General features: G+C 42.4%; 1 pseudogene across 1 annotated transcript; it reads right to left on the reverse strand.

Moving 5' to 3' along the window:
* Positions 1-7,378: 7,378 nt before the first annotated feature.
* Positions 7,379-11,880, reverse strand: LOC147883699 (pentatricopeptide repeat-containing protein At3g03580-like; annotated as a pseudogene). Its single transcript, XR_015543686.1, has 3 exons — positions 10,648-11,880; positions 10,451-10,527; positions 7,379-10,363 (listed from the first exon to the last, which is right to left on the reverse strand). The product of XR_015543686.1 is annotated as a pentatricopeptide repeat-containing protein At3g03580-like (transcript).
* Between the last annotated feature and the right edge of the window lie 702 nt (positions 11,881-12,582).

Genomic DNA, 12,582 nt, shown 5'->3' on the forward strand with positions numbered 1-12,582 from the left:
TCTCTCGAGTTTTGGAGGGGATATCTCTTAGGGATAATCTAGTATCTTGCTTTAATAAATTCTATCTCAGCTCAACTATTATACTTTCCAATCTCATTCTATAATGTTCTTTTTCTACCCTTTCTCCTCAATTGTTCTCTTTCTACCCTTTTTATTGACTCTTTTGTCTTTTAACTATGCAAAAGGGGTTGTTGTTTTGTCTTCCACACACACACACACATTTTTCTAAAAAAAAAATCACACACGTATCCGTGACTCTAACCACCACATTATCCCATTTACGTGCTTCCTCAATTGTCCCCCCCCGCCCCCCCCCCCCCCCCCCCACACACACACTTCCCTTGAATGAACACTCTTAAGCCCACACAAATTTCTCTAGGATTCCCCCCCCCCTCATACACTTCCATACTTCCCCCTTCTCCAACACAATTTTCGCTTTGATTTAGTCATAGAAATTTTCCCCCACACATACACATTATTAAACTTTTTCAATTCCTTTATTTTTTGGTTTTTTAAAACTCACACACATTTTCATTTTCTCCATTTATCTGCTATTAACCAAATCCCCCCTTAAATGCATTATCCCCTTTTTTGTTGACCCAATACACGTAATATTGCTAACATTCATTGTCCCCTCCCCCAACACTCAACTTTGACACCCTTTTCTAGTGTCACCCATTCTTTTTTCAATTTCTTTATTATTACCTGGCACTTATTAGCTTTTTTTAAAACTCTGCTAGCTTTAATTGTCAACTGCCCCTAATTATCCCTTCATTATCTTTTTCTCCCTAATCTAAACACACACACAAAATAACCCTGTTTAGTTTACTCATAACACAAACTTATGTACACACACACACACACACACACACACTTCTATGCTTTTAACCATCACTGGTAGTCGTTTTTTAACCCTTACTTCTTTGACATTGTTATAATTGCTAATTTCCTTTGCTTATATGATACATGATCTTATGGCTTTAACTCACAAGAATCCCTTTTGTTTATATGAGTTTGGTTTGTTAATTGATCCTTTAAGTGTTATATTTTGATGGATTTTTTACACATTAGCTTTATTTTATTGATTTATACAAACCGAACTACATGCATGCAAACCCAAACCTACCATTCCCTCCACCATGAATGTCCTTTTCCACCGCCCAAGCATTTTACCCTTCCCACACTTCCTTCTTTGCCGTTATCAAATGCCCTTGTGAAGGTCCTATTTAGACTCTCTACACCCTTCACCTCCCTATCCTTCTCTCATGACCTCCTTCACTTCTCCCTCCCCTTAGCCACCCTAGTCTGAGTGATTATTTATCGATCACGGCTTTTTCCTTGGCCTTCACACTCTGCAACGACTCATAGGCATGGTATTTTTCTCGCATTTTTTTCTCTTCATATTCAACTTAACTGTGTGGCAGTTTCTCTAGGTAGCACTTTGACGTATCGATTCATTTCCTTGCTTACGTGATTCTCCAAGCTGTTCTTGAGAAGCTCTTGGCTACAGGTTCGCTCGGTTTTGTTGCTTCAACCGTGCTCTCTAGAGCGTTCTCTTATTGTGTGTCGCTGAAGACGGTCCACCTTACTAAGGGCTCTTTTTGCTTCAGCGCTTAAGCTTTGATGTTTTGCAGCTGTGCCTTTTCTTTTGCCTTACCTTTTGTCGTATAAGTGACCTGAATGTGCGCTTTCGCTTCTGCTTCGACCAGCAGTCTCCATCGCGGCTCCCTCGCAACTCTTTGGTTTCCATTAACGAAGATTTACCCAGCTCCCTTGTCTCTGTATGCCACCTTCAAGCTCCTTTGTCTTCTCATGCGATAGCCACCCTTTGTTCCGTCGGCTTCTCACACAGCTACACCAATTGCCTCCCTCTCTTGAAGATCGTGACCTCGTCCTCCTCCCGTAGCTCTAATACAATGGTGCCCGTAGTTGAAAACCTCCTTGATTTGCTTCAACTGTAACTTCTTCCTCCTCGGGTCATCCATTCTTTACTCACAAGTGCACGTTCGTTGTCGTTGTACTACTTAGGTTATTTATGGCTACCTTGCGGTGGCCTTTTTTGCTAACTAATATATATATATATAACTTGTCCCTTATGAAACTTTTTTATAAGGTTAGTGTAATAGATTTGGTCATATTTTAATGGGTTCTTTGCGAAATAGTTGTCTTAGTGACATTTATGTACCCTTTTCCTTAATTTTTTTTCTTGTTAGCTAGCTTTTTATTCTTTATATATTTTTATATAGTGTTCTTTTTGGTTCATACCCCCTAGCACACTCAATTTAATATGTTTAACTTGTAACCTAATTGCTGTATACAGTTCATTTAACACACACACACCTGCCTGCCAGGAGGGAAGGGACTAGATTCCAAATGAGACCCCATGGGTGAAACAACTCACCCACATGTGGAGGATCAAAAAGAAAAAATTGGCAAGAGACTTGGGGGCTTTTGCAAACCCCTTCGAATAGGAGAGATTGCAAAGAAAAAAGTATTTAACTACAATGGGGGTGATAAGAAGTACTATGGGGAGGAGCCCTTCACACTGAGCACACCCCCCACCACCTTGCCCACTTCCCCATGAAGAAGCTCGTGACGAACAGAGAAACCAATGCTGAGCATGAAGAAAGTACTAAGTACTTAGAGACTTAGCACATGCGGACTTACTTCCTCGCCTTCCCGCCCTCAGCCTAGCCCCACACGGCCACTCGAAGGCCTTATCCAGGACGGCATCCGAGGGGCATCGGGCCCAATGCATGGAGAAGACAACGAATCGTTAACGTCTAGCAGCTTGATATCTCTGACAACCCAGTCTTCGAGGCACCTCAAGCATTGAAAGGAGGGCAGAGTTTCCTGGCGTGACATAGCTCTGCTCAGTGCAGCCTCTGCTCAACAGTGAAAGAACCTCAAGGGACGCAACCCACAAGCCACCCAACTATGGAAGGCGCACAGGTGAGTGGAATTAATTCACTCCCCCACCCGGCCATCCTCAAAATGGTCTTTTCTCTCGTCCCCCTTCACCCGGCGGGAACCGCTCCACTCATGATCCATCAAGAGGAGCATCACCTCCTCCCCTCCTTTCCCCTACACCTCTGCACCCGAAATGTTGATATGGGGATTGACGATGAAGTCTATAATACGTAATGGCTTTTCCTACGCCCCAAAAATGGTGGAACTTACCCGTGAGGTGCCATCCCTAGGCACTAAGGAACGGAGGAAAATACGAGGCCACATGACCACTGGAGTGACCCTGGTTCAGATCAGGTTTACAAGGTGATCGTTATGAGCCCTTATTGGGAGCTCCCGCTAGCTTGGTAGTTCCGAGTAGAAATCGCAAAACCGACATGCTTATCTGAGAAATAGGAAACGATCAATGAGAAGGTCTTATCGCTTTACTATTGCTTCACAGTGCGATAAGGTAGATGGCCAAAGAAATATATGCAATTATAAAATGCACGAATGATTGTTGGAAAGCTGCAAGGACTGGGTTGCCCCCTTGATCATCCTCGCTAGCAATAAGCATGGTCCACGAGAGCCCTTCACCAATGAATGCTCTTCCCATTCGTTGGACACCCTTGTTAGCTCTGGCATACGATTATGCACCTGCGCGCTATATCCAACTCAGCGTTTTTGCATTCATGCTAGGAGGCCATCTAGATAGAAACATGGGATGGGGCAGCTTGGAGTGAACCGTTTCGAAGTTAATATGTAAGGCGTTAGGTTACTATCTCTATTTCACCACTGCCAACTTATCGGTAGTACAGGGATTCCTAGATGAAGAACCCCAACCATAGACCATCCGCTAGTACCCTCATCACATATGGTTCTTTGAATTTTCATATTCCAAGACTTGCTCTTCTCTTTGTTTAGGTTTTTCATTCTACAAGCAGATGAGAAGAACTACAAGTGTTGTGCATATTGAAGTCTATCACCTACAATGAACATGGAAGTTCTTCCATGATGTTTCCAGTGTCCACCAAAATCAAATCGACTCTTCATAAAAGCAAATTTTAGTTCTTGAGACAAATTTATAAGAATTAGCCCCCTCACTCTAATGAAGGACAAAGTACAAGATTCTATCAAGACCAATGTCAATCTCTACCCAAGCTAGTTCATTACATGTTCTTAGCTTAGATGCCATCTAGGGAATCAGAGAGCACAAAGTCTCCAAGGCCACAAACAGGAAACAGTGAAGGCTCAAAGAAGGGAAAAGCCAAGGCAAGTCAAAGAAGGGAAAAGTTAAGGCAAACCTTGACAGTGCCAATGGTTGTAGTGTAAGCCTTGGATTCCTTCCCTCATAGCTTCCATCGTTTATAGCAATTCTTACACTCAGTGCCCAACTTATAACTTTGGACGACATCTACACTTTTTGGTTTTTATAGTACCGTGATCTGAGCTCCCTTGCTCAAGATATCCCATCATTCAAGTTATAGGTGCAAAGAATCAATTCATCCAATGCAATTTTGGTGTTGTGGAATACACAAGAGGTCATCTTGGAGTACTTGCTTCTAGAAGCCTAAAGGTCTTCAATGTGATAAATGAATGAATACAAACTTAAATTAGGTAGAAGATGTTTTGCAAATAAAATGGTAAGAAATACTTAACAGTTTGTGTGTACTATGGTTGAGGACATGAAGAAAGGTATTGTTATAAGAAAGCTTTCGACGGAAATAATAAACAAGGAAAAGAATCCAACAATGCTTAAAAGCATGCATGGTAGATGGAGATTAGGAAGATCACTTTGTAGGTTTGGTTCAGCATGAACCACAAACCGCTTATTGATGTGATGTAGATTATGCCTTTTTTGAGTTTTTGGTGTGTCGATATTCTTTTTTTGGGTTGACAGCTTTGTTGGTTATCTAGTGTGTTTTACTTTTCCTATGGGGGTCTGTTAGTTATTAGTAAACTTTGCAGGGGTAGCTCTATCCTAAGGTTGAAAGATGGAATACCATATGGCATTTTCCCATGCAGCTTTTGACACATAACAACTGTTTTGACAAGGAGAAGTCTTTTGGAGGCTTGTGGTAACTATACAGTCTATTTCAAGAGAGCTCCATGAGAGTCAAAAGCTTTTCCCATTGGCTCTTGGTGCTTGGTAAATTCTACACAACGTGATTGGTCCATTATGCTAGCATGGCTTGCCTCTTGGAACCAATTGGAGCCTTCTTGTCATTTCTCTCATCTATACATCAATATTGCTTCTTCTAGTGTGATGTACTACTGCGTGTGTTGCATAGATATGCTATGTGGCGATTATCTCTCAGTTGTGTGTCAATCCTTGTGTTGATACTATCATTGCATGTAGCTAGGCTTAGGCTGCTTGTTGTGAGCCTTTGTAGATTCATATCTAGTCTTTTATAGGTCACTGTAAAACTCCACAATAAACCCCAAAGGGATGAGTGGAGGTACTTGAGTCCTTGATAATATAGATGTGAATTTTGATAATATCTCATCTCGGGTCATTTTGTGTGAGCATCTCTTTTTGATTGAAAGATGTAGTAGGGTAAATACTTTGAATACCAATTGCTAATAAAAGTACAAGAATACTTATATAAAAAACTACCTATTTCTCCATATACATATACAAGGTAATAAAATACACATGTGCCTTAATTTTTATCAAATTTGATTCAACATTTTCCTAGTTTTGTGTAGGTTGACATTGAATTTAGATTTAATACTACCACCAAACCTTTCTAGAACAAATAAACCATATTGTACACTCTTTTTTAGTGAAAAATATTATACACACACACACACACACATGCACGTAAGCATGCATGCATGCACACTTCAAAGATATATGCGTGTGTGTGTTAGATTTGAAAAAAATCCCAAAATATTGGACCACCAATATGAAAAGCACTTGGAATGAATTATGCAGTAAGAAAGTCCATGCTAAATAAATAGTCCGGTTGGCTAATAGGTATAGTCCCACATTCCTAGGATAATGGTGATGTCGGGATGTACTCCGTTGGCCAGTAACATAACTTATTGTCAAAGTGTAAAAATTTATTGATTCAAGTCAAAAATTAAGTGTAATTATTGTAATTTGTTTTGCAAAATTTTTTCTAAGGCAATTGTATGGTCATTAATTGATGGGATATGAAATTCTGAACACATACACAAGCATAGAATTTGGGAGAAAGAAGGGCTCCTATCTTGTTATACAGTATTGGGCTACATAATCAAAAGAATTTTTCTTTGACTCATAATCATGGAGCCCTAGCATGGTAGTTCTTTTTTATTCAATATGAAAATATAGATGCACCTACTACAACCATACCTGTTTACGTACACAAGTAGATATGCTTTGCCATGGCTCATTTCCATGTTTTATTTAAGCACTTTTGGGATATTTTATAGGGAAATAATGGAGGATATATATATAATGCCATATGGGCCAACTACCCAAGCAAACAACTAGTGCAATTATAAGAGATGTCAAATCTTTACCATGAACACAGTGAACATGAGTACAAGGAATCCCAAAACTCCTTCCTATATGAGGAGATCAAAGAATGATGAATGAAAGGTTCTTTTTCAAAAAACCTTTTTTTATGGCAATATAGTTAGCTTTAAAATTTGACAAAATTGGTAGGATAAATGAAATATCAAAAGATGTTCATTTCCTTTCACCTTCATGTAGAAGGTGCCGATTACTCATTGTTTCTCTATATAAATGGACGTTATGATCATCATACTCAATGTTCGTTGAAAGTGGAATTACTATTCTTCTCTTTTGCTACTCCCTTATATTTTGAGCGTTTCGCCCCACCTAGCCTTTCACAACTAAAAGTATGCTGAAGGGTGTTGCTGGTATGGGCAATTGCTTGCAACTGTGTCCATAGGTGCGTGCACAAGAGAAGAAAGTGCATAAAGGTGAGTTGTGAATGCTCATGTGGATAGCTCAGCTGCATATGAGAGAGGCCTTGGGTTTGTTATGTGGTTCTGTGCACTTGATTATACCTTTGCACAAAGGTGCAAACTTACCTCTCAAGCACCTAAGAATTTAAGGCATGGGTTGGTGGGGGGGCTCAGCCAGAAAAGAGATTCAAAGCAAAGCACCCAGATGGAGTTCAAGGTGAAAATCGGGTTACTTAAATCATGTCAATAGTTTGTTTCTCATATGTTAATATTGTTATTGTTCATTCTATATCCTACACGGTTTAGTTCAATGACCATATGGTGACCACAATGGGAGAAATCTGTGGTAGAGCATTACATCCACAAAAAATACCAAACGAGTCACCTACTAAAAATTACAGAAGCCACAAAACTTTTGAGGTCTGCGTACATAAAAATTGCAGACTTGATTTCTATCACACCACCTTGCCTTTAATGCAACACGCTCAAACACGAATGATAAGACGACTATATTTAATCCTCCTCTGAATACAGCTTATGTATCATTCCATCATGTCAAAGACGAGGAGCACGGGTTACTATAGATGCATGTCACCAAGAGCACACTTTCCTTCCTTGAAGATATGAAATGAAAGTGCTTTCACATCTTTGACAAGAATAGTTCGCTGCTCTATCTTTGATATTAGTGCAGCGGCCGCATGGCAGCAGTCATTACAGTCCCGGAGATCCTTGAAAACAAGTATGGGTGGCCCCTTGGGTATATAGAATGCAGGAAGTGAAATAGCAAGCTTCTCATTGTGCCCACAGAACCCACCTTTCTTTCTTTGCCTTAACAAATATGTCTCGTGACACCCAATGCAAATTGTGGATATACCCTTCCTTCCTATTGAGGGAAAGATCTTCTGGCTTTGCATATATATTTTTCATTTCAAAATGTCTTGTATCCACAATCCCCCCAATGTCCGTCCACCAACTCTGTCCTCGCCCCCACTAGTTCTTTCACTCGCACTGCCTTGACTTGCTTCTCTTCCTCCTGCGTGTGAGCATCTGCATAGATGTTGCACATCAAGACATAAGCCGCAGCATCCTTTTCATTTAGCTGCACTGCATGTTTAAAGGCCATTCTTCCAAGCTCCACATTACCCCACTTTCGACAAGAACCCAATAAAGTATGCCACACTGCAAGATCAGGATCGAAAGGCATCTTCTCCACCATCACTACAGCCACATTTATTTGGCCTGCACGGCCAAGGAGATCAACCATGACAGTGTAGTGCTCAATAGTTGGAGTGATGTCATAATCTTTGCTCATGGCCTCAAAGTACGTCTGGCCTTTATCCAGTAGACCTGCATGACTGCACACAACAAGGACAATAGAGAATGTGACCCCATCTGGCTTTATTCCTTCTCCTCCCATCCTCTCAAGCATGTGGAAAACCAGTTCACTTTCGCCTAGCTGGGCATATCCTGCGATCAGGGCATTCCATGAGACTACATCTCGACATAGCAGCCTGTCAAAGACTTCCCATGCTTTTGCAAGCAAGCCACATTTCGCATACATATCCACCAAGCTGTTCCCAACACCAAGATCTCTTTCCAGCCCCTTTCTGGCAATCTCGGAGTGTATTTCTTGACCCTCGTCCATGGCTCCTATGCTGCCACAAACTTTCAAGCTGCAAGCAAATGTGACAGCGTCTGGAGGAAGACCTTCCAATTGCATCTCTTCGAAACAGGTCAAAGCTTCCTCACCAAGACCATGCTCAGAATATCCTGTGATTAGTGCGGTCCATGAGACTACGTCTTGAACTGGTAGCCTGTCAAACACTTCCCGTGCTTGTGCAAGCGAGCCACATTTGGCATACATATCCACCAAAGTGCTGCCAACAAAAAGATCTGTTTCCAGCCCCTTTCTTGCAATCTCAGCATGTATTTCTTGGCTTTTCTGTAGGGCTCCTATGCTGCCACAAGCTTTCAAGCTGGCAACAAATGTGACGACATCTGCAGAGAGACCCTCCAGTTGCATCTGTTCGAAACAGTTCAGTGCTCCCTCACCAAGCCCTTGCTCAGCATATCCTGCAATCAGTGCATTCCATGAGACAATGTCTCGTACTAGCAGCTTGTCAAATGCTTCCTGTGCTTTTGTGAGCGAGCCACATTTAGCATACATATCCACCAAGGTGCTCCCGACAAAAAGATCTGTTTCCAGCCCCTTTCTGGCAATGTCGGCATGTATTTCTTGGCCCTTGTCTACGGCACCTATGCTACCACAGGCTTTCAAGCTGCTGGCAAATGTTGAAGCATTTGGGGAGAAACCCTCTAGTCGCATCTGTTCGAAACAGTTCAGAGCTTCCTCGCCAAGCCCATGCTCAGTATATCCTGTCATCAGCGCGTTCCATGAGACCTCATTGCGAACTGGCAGCTTGTCAAATGCTTCCCATGCGTTTTGAAGCAAGCCACATTTGCCATACATATCCACCAAGGTGCTGCCAACAAAAAGATTTCTTTCCAGCCCCTTTCTGGCAATCTCAGCGTGTATTTCTTGTCCCTTGTCTATGGCTCGTATGCAACCACAAGATTTTAAGGTGCACACAAATGTAATAGCAGTTGGAGAGAGACCCTCCAGTTGCATCTGTTTGAAGCAGTTCAGCGCTTCCTCACCAAGCCCCTGCTCAGCATATCCTGCAATCAGTGCATTCCATGAGACTGCATCTCGAACTGGCAGCTTGTTGAATGCTTTACGTGCTTTTGCAAGTAAGCCACATTTGGCATACATATCCACCAAGGTGCTGCCAATAAAAAGGTCTCCTTCCAGCCCCTTTCTGGCAATCTCGGCGTGTATGTCTCTGCCACTTTCTGCATCTTTCAGCCTAGCACAAGCCTTCAGTAGGGCCAGGAAGGTATACTTGCTGGGATGTACAGACGACTCCTGCATTTTCTGGTAAAGGTTGAGGGCATGCTGTGATTGCCCACATTTAATATAACCCATGATGAGGGAAGTCCAAGAATTCTCATCCCGATCAACCATCTTGTTAAAAACCTGCTGAGCATCACACATGCTTCCAGCTTGGGCCAACATTGGGATGAGGTACTTCCCGAAAGATCTATCATCTTGCAGCCCCCTCTGGCACATATAGGCATACAACTGCTTTGTATATGCCGGATTCTTCTTTGTGCTGCAAATATGCAAGATGCATGTAAGGTTCTGAACTGAAGGCGGCTGAGGCATCCGTTCCATAGACGTGAGTGTCTCCTCTAAGCTGAGTGTTTCCCAGCCACTCTTCTCTTGCAGTTCTTGTGCTTTACATGCATTCACATGTACTCCAGACGTGAAGCCAGCTTTGCCACGCTCCAACAAGCCATGGTCTTGGGCCTGACCATTGGAAGCTTTGAAATTTTTCTGGAGCATGACTTTAAAACAATGTGGATTGTACGAGTCATTTATCCATGGTGACCCCTTTGTAATAATATGCTTGAAATGCAGAGAGCTTGGGTATATCTGTTGTTAAGATTCATTACAGACTCGTCAGACCAGTAAATACACCTTTACCTGTGGAAATCACTCAGTCAGGCTAGTTGCACTCACTTTACTCTCTTGGTTGTCCCACCACTGGGAGGGATCCGTAAAGTACTCCTTCCGTAACCACTGCACCCCTAAGCCACCTGCAAAGTATAAGCACAATAAAAGAATTGCTAGAAGTGGGTGTTGCAAGAGAGAAACTTTTTTCCAAATAAGGGTAGACCTCCTTATCTGGCTATAGATAATCCATGTAAAGCCCTTACCAGGTTTTCTCAATTTTGAAACCACTCCATTGTGCTCAGGTATCCGAGAGCTAGGGAAAGATAACTTGCAAGGATGAACCGCCAACCGGTCAGATTGTGGATCTCTGCTACTGAAAAACCCCATGCTATGCACCCGAGAGACGATAGGGTTGCACAGTTTTGATGCAGTCGCATCAGACGTAAGACAGGAATCCCTGCCTCCTCCATGTGTATTTATCATCATCTCGAAGAATTCCGTGAGGTGACTTGGGAAAGAAGAAAAGAGTGTGGCTTCTAAATATGTGCAACTAGCAGAAGTTTGATTAAGGTGCCAGGTAAAAGGCCTTGTCTTCTCAAAGTTACAAAGTGATGAGTCCAATATGCATATGAAGAAGCTGATATTATGTATCGTTTGCCCACATTTTAGATGCTTATTGGATACCTTTTTGTCATCTTCTTTTTTAAAGCTTGTTTTGTTCTTCCGAAGGATACCTTTTTGTCATCTTCTTTTTTAAAGAGTGTTTTGTTCTTCCGAAGGCAATGCTACCAGGCACCCATTCTCGTTTGTTTGTGATTTCTTGGAATGGTAATGTCATGTTAAATTTTGTCATACATCCAGGCACCCTATGAGCCGGAAACTAAAATCCCAAAGGGGGAGGAAATTACTGAGAAAGAATAGACGGAAAGCAAAGAAGAGCGATGGGCAGACAACTCGCCGACTCGCAGAAACACGAGTGGGCAACAGGCTTGGGAATTTTGACTGTCTTGAGCGAACCTATTGCACCACACAAACAGCCCACAATAATGATCTTGAGAGGCGGAATGTGGCCCTGATTGCCTCGGACAACAAGGTTCAAAAGGCTTGGGACAGATGCACCGGCAGGTTGCTTCATCAACCAATAAGCAAAATGCTAACGTTCTCTCTTTCCATGCAGACCTTTGAAATGAATCTCTACAAAATTGAATCACTACAAAGTGCAGCAAGACTTGCGCGTCTTGCTGTTCCTGGTCTGGGAGGGGCCCGATGGCACCCCTCTCATCCATTTCAGTACCTGGGAGGGGAGCTTTCACACTCTCAGATTCCTGGTACGGTAGTGTCCAACCTCAACAGCATTACAGAGAAGAACATGCATCTTGATTGGAATTCCCGTCTCCATCACTGAGATGTTCACAACAACTACTTCCCTTATAGTCCCTCCAGAAATTGCTCCCTACCAACTGAGGTTTTCAACCTAGAGGTTGCGGTGCTCGAAAATCTCCCCACAACCTGTGTAGGTAATTCCATGCTTAACGTGTGCCTTGCCAATGGGAAGCCTCGTTTGCTTACGTCGATAACTGTGGTTGGATCAAATGTATAGCTATAGTTGAACTGATTTGACTTGACGTAGAGTTTGCATGATAGAAGCGAACGGCTTACACGTATGTCGATGTGGCTGAGTTGGTAACTCACGCGAACGAGCAGTTCAATTTGAGTCCACTCGTGTTTTGTTCACTGATGAGCTTTGACTTCGTTGGTCAGTCGCATTTCACATTTTCGTTTGTAGGTTCGCTTTGTAGTTGCTATTGTTGTTATGGCAAAGGGCTTAGGGGTGCAAGAGAAGGCGACGGGGAGTGGCGCCATGCAACACCTATTTGTAGGTAGTGCAGAAACCAGCTATAGGGGGAGCTATGTCAATCTGGTCGAGGGAGGCACAATGTTATGAGAAGGAGCGCTTTGCCAAGAGGGCACGTTGTCTTTTGCACTCATGTGTAAGCGACTCGAGAGAGAAGTTGCAACAGTAGAAGGTTCTAAAGGAAGAGGAATCCATGTCAGAGGAAGTAATTGTTTTGATAGACAAAATGACATCTTTGTTTTTGGTAACTGCTCTGCAAACAACAATCACTTTAGCATGTGCTGAATGATTAGCTCTTGAAGCTAGTGCTTAATGAGATGTTGTGTCGCTTTTTATAGAAGCG

This window comes from Dipteris shenzhenensis, chromosome 27 (assembly GCF_047967505.1).
Source record: "Dipteris shenzhenensis isolate YYH24624 ecotype China chromosome 27, Dip_SZ_1.0, whole genome shotgun sequence".
Lineage (NCBI taxonomy): Eukaryota > Viridiplantae > Streptophyta > Polypodiopsida > Gleicheniales > Dipteridaceae > Dipteris > Dipteris shenzhenensis.